The sequence below is a fragment of the Echinops telfairi genome, unplaced genomic scaffold (assembly GCF_000313985.2).
Source record: "Echinops telfairi isolate 266 unplaced genomic scaffold, ASM31398v2 ScPeMD7_7439;HRSCAF=8477, whole genome shotgun sequence".
NCBI classification, from domain to species: Eukaryota; Metazoa; Chordata; class Mammalia; order Afrosoricida; family Tenrecidae; genus Echinops; species Echinops telfairi.
In genome coordinates, this window is record NW_022111339.1 from 1,799,154 (window position 1) to 1,803,856 (window position 4,703).

The window sequence follows — 4,703 nt, forward strand, 5'->3', positions numbered from 1 at the left end:
AAATAAAACAAGATGATGATGTTATTTTCTCTAGCGATGCTGTTTTTAACTCCTCCCTGTATCCGCCTATGCTTGAGCTTTCTGTGAATACACCCGAAGAGGGATTTTGAACACCAAATAATGACTTCCTCATTGTGGAGTTTAATACATCAACGAAGGACACTCTGGGGCTAATGAGACTTCAGAATATACGTCGGACTAGTTGCAAAATAGAAAAAGAGATTCCTCTTCTGCTGGGGTTTTGCTGGCACCATAATCTGTAAGAAATCCCTAGCCGGTATCATCAGTTCCTGGGCAAGGGTGCCCAGAGGTGCCTCTGAAGAAAGGTCCGGCAATCACCTTCAGAAAAACCAGCCATTGAAAACCTTCTGGGGCACAGTTCTACGCTGAGCGCCTGGGGTCACCCTGGGTCAGAGTCAGCTCAATGGTAAGGGCTATCACGTGGACATTCTGGCCTCAAAGAGGTAGCTGTCATCTCCCATGTGGGAGGCATGGGAGGCTGATCTGCCGAGAGAAAGAGAGATTCATGAACGAAGGTCAGAAGAGTTGTAAAGACAACCAGCACCAGCCGGATCTACACAGCTCTCCAGGCCTGATTTACACCCGTCCCCTGAAGACTGTTTACAACTCTGCTCTTGGGTTCCTTCTGAGCTCTTTGATGTAGGTAATAAATGTCTTGGTGTGTTTAGGCTAACTTGAAGGGCTTTCTCTTACTTCAAGTACCAGGATCTTCACAGGTGGCACCCTGGTGGGCAGCATGGTTCGCCAGGGCCTAGCAGGGCTGCATCTTTACGTCTCCCCACCCCCTGCAGACCCCACAGACTGAGGGGCTGTCCCAGGCTGGCAGGAGGGAGACCTCTGTCCCCAAGAGGAGATGGAAGTGACAGGAGAAGCTTCGATCCCACTCATCTTTCGAAGAACAACCTTCAGGAACATTTTAAAGCTTAACTTTCTGAATCAGGTATGTATCATTTCTCCCTAACATTTGTGAGGAATGAGTTATTTTCTAGTAGAATTCATACCTTGCCCCCCCCCTCCACACACCCCCCCACAGGCTTACTGAGACTATCTTCTTACAGACTCCCCAGGGCCCCCAAACCCTACCTGACATTCCCCAATATCCAAATACGTTCCGTTTAATTGCCTGCTTCCCCGCGGAACCATGACTCACCCAGCAAATCCGTCACTCCAGAAAGAGAAGGGAACGGAGAGTGGACGACGCAGTGGGACGTGTGTACAATTGCTTGTCAGGAGCACTGAGCAAGGCTGCAGGGGTGGGTGGGGCAAGACGGGGCTCCCAGATAGTCTGAGTGCCCAGAATAGGGTGCTTGGGACCGCTCTGCCAGGCACTCCACAAAACCTCAGAACCTCTGTGCTGATGACCAATGTCCTCGGTGAGCAGTCAGTTGTCTCTCCTCCGGGATTTCAAAAGGGCACTCATGGAGGGTAGGAAAGCACGGACAGACTGACGTCCCTGAGGGGAAGTAAAGGAAGTACGTCCAACACGGTTCCAGACTCCACCTGGCTGTTCCACAGGAATGAATGCAGACAAGCAGAGAAGACACCCCGTGATGGAGGGACAGGGAACCGAAGCGTGGTGTCGGAGAGGAGATTTGGCTTGAGTGAATTGGGTGCAGAGGTGGCCACATCTGGGAACCTGCTGGACCACAAGGTGGAAGCCCCTCTGGCTGAGGTGACTCCACATGGTGGACTATGGCGACGTAGGTCTCTAAGACACAAAGTTGCCGTTGGGTAGGAGGGAGGGTAGAAGGAAGACGCTCGGGGCAGAGACGTCCCGAGTAATTGGTGAGGGCAGTTGTCTCGAAAGGACCTTCAAAGAAAACGTTTGTCCTTGAATCTCTAAGCTCATTTGGAGCCGTGAGTGATTAATTAGCAGAGTTGTCTGCCCAGAAGACGGGGAGCACCCTGTGCGAAGGCAGCCAGCGGCAGGGGCCCTCGATGGGATGCTGTGCTTGGCAGCTGGGGGAAGGTCTAGCTCTCCAGGAAGAGCGACAGGGTGGGCACGCCTGCTGATTAAAGGGACGTGACTTGCTGAGACCGGTGTCTCAGGAAGTGATCGCAATCTTCTCTTCATTGAAGTCGGTCTGGGTTTCCATCCTGGCTGTTTCCTGCTTCAAAGAGAGTTTGTTTCCGAGCCAGATGTGGCACACCTTCTGGGGCATGTGCCTCTGCCACTTGACATCATGCCATCCCATCCTGGTGCCCGTGGAGGAAGGATGCTGGTGGAGACAAGGACGGAGTTTCTCTTTGAAAACTCACTTTGATCCATCCTGGGAGTGATGGATTGTCTCAGGAGGGGAGGACCGGGAAGCCACGGATACAGGAGCCACGGAGCCACAGTGTGTCCTCCGGCTTTGGGCCAAGAGGTCCTCCTGGTAAGTCACTTAGTTAGTCCGTGAAAGTGGCCCAGCTTGTACCTGCTGCAAACCCTCAACGAAGCATCTGACAAAGTGAGCTCTTCAACTCTATAATTGACATCTCGGGATTTTCAAATAATTTGTCATATACTTTCTCCCCTCTCCCTCACAATAATCTTCAACAGATGTTTCTGATGGATTAACACATCGTCTGATAGGCTATACACCTCAGCGTAGTGTTAGAGGGGAGAGCCACGAACCCAGTGGTTGGAGGTTCAAGTCTCCCCAGAAGCCCCTCTGAAGAAAGACTTGGCTGTCTGTTCCCAGTAAAAACCGTCCATTGAATGCCCTCCAGAGCACAGTTCTCCTACACACGTGGCTCCGCCGAGAGTTAGAACTGATCGATGGCCTCCAGTTCTGGGCGTGATTTAGGGTTTTGTTTCCTTTTAGGAAGAAGACAACATGTGCAAAGGCTGCTCCATTCCACATTAGGGCAACAAACATTTCTTTCTCATTTCTTAAATTAAATAATCATTTTATTAGGGGCTCATACAACGCATCACAATCTGTACATACGTCATTGTGTCCAGCACATTAGTACATATGTTGACTTCATCATTCTCACAACACCTGCTTTCCACTTGAGCCCTTGGTGTCAGCTCATTTTTCCCCTCCCCTCCCCCCCCCCCCCAAACCCCTGATTATTTATAATTTATTATTATTTTATCATATCTTACCCCGTCTGATGTCTACCTCACCCACTTCTCCGCTGTCCGTCCCCCAGGGAGGAGGCCATATGCAGACCTTGTCCTCTGTTCCCCCTTTCTCCCTCTCCTTCCCTCCACCCTCCCGCCATCACCACTCTCCCCACTGGTCCTGGGGGTTCATCTGTCCTGGGTTCACTGTATTTCCAGTTCCTATCTGTGCCAGTGCACCTCCTCCAGTCCAGCCGGATTTGTAAGGTAGAATTGGGATCATGGTAGTGGGGGGGCGGGGGAGGAAGCATTTAGGAACTACAGGAAAGTTGCAAATTTCATCGTTACGGAGGAGGAACGGCAGCTCACTGAGGTTCAGGGATGCATCCCATGCTCATTCTGGAGGAGGTAACTATTGCCCTTACTTATTCTGTCATGCTGTTTCTTAGGGTATGCAGCTTTGCGGTAATACTTTTCCTAGTTAATCTTTCTTTGTTGTTTAAGCCCAGGAGCAATTTTTAAATGTAAAAATGGTAATGCAGAAATTTATTGAATCTAGATAGTTTCATCCGCTGATTCAAAAAAATTTTTGGGAAACGTTTGTTGTACCAAGAATAACTGATTAAATAGCAGAATTATCCTTTCTGATACACACAGTGGCAGTGCCACTAAACTTGGGGAAGCCGTGACTGAGCAGAGCTACTCCAATTTCTCTTGCTCTAGATAACACACTGCTTGCTGTCCCCAAGTACAAGACACACGTGTTTTACTCCCTTCTGTTGATTTGGTACCTGCTACAATGCCTGGCACACAGTACCAAACCACTCACTGCCATCGAGTAGATGCCCTCTCATAGTGACCCCATAGGACGGGGTGGAACTGACTCCATGAGTTTCTGAGACTGAGACTATTTACAAGAGTAGAAAGCCCTGTCTTTCTCCTGAAGAGCAGCCAGTGGCTTCGAACTGCTGAGCTTTCAGACTGCAGCCCAATGTGCAAACACTACGCCACCAGGAACCCTTTGGCACACAGTAGTTGCTTGATAAATGTTGAACGAAGGAACAAATGAACAAGTGAATTCAATATTGTGTTAAAGAAAAGGGCCTATCACAAAGAACATGACCTCAAATTGGATGAACTGCCCTGATTATTCACTTGAACCCACACAACCTGTAAAAGCCAATGTGAAGGTGAATCATTCCTAATATGACATGTGTGAAAACTTCAATAAGCAGCCTAATTACAGAGGGCTGATTCTCAGATAATTTCTAGAAATTAATAGTACCGGGATTGCTATACTAGGATGTCTCCAAAGATCTTCCCAGAAGGAATGGTTTCAGGCGTCTCGACCGAACAGTCTGCAAACACATCTGCAATCATCTTGAATCCGGTTTCGAAGTGCCTGTGCACGTCTATCCCTCCCCTGTGCATTGTGTTTTCAGCATTCAGAACAGAGAGTCAACACTGCTTTGTAATGACAGTTTCTCTTTTTAATCATTTTATTAGGGGCTCATACAACTCTTATCACAGGCCATACATACATCAATTGTGTAAAGCACATTTGTACATTCATTGCCCTCATCATTCTCAAAACATCTGCTCTCCACTAAAGCCCCTGGCATCAACTCCT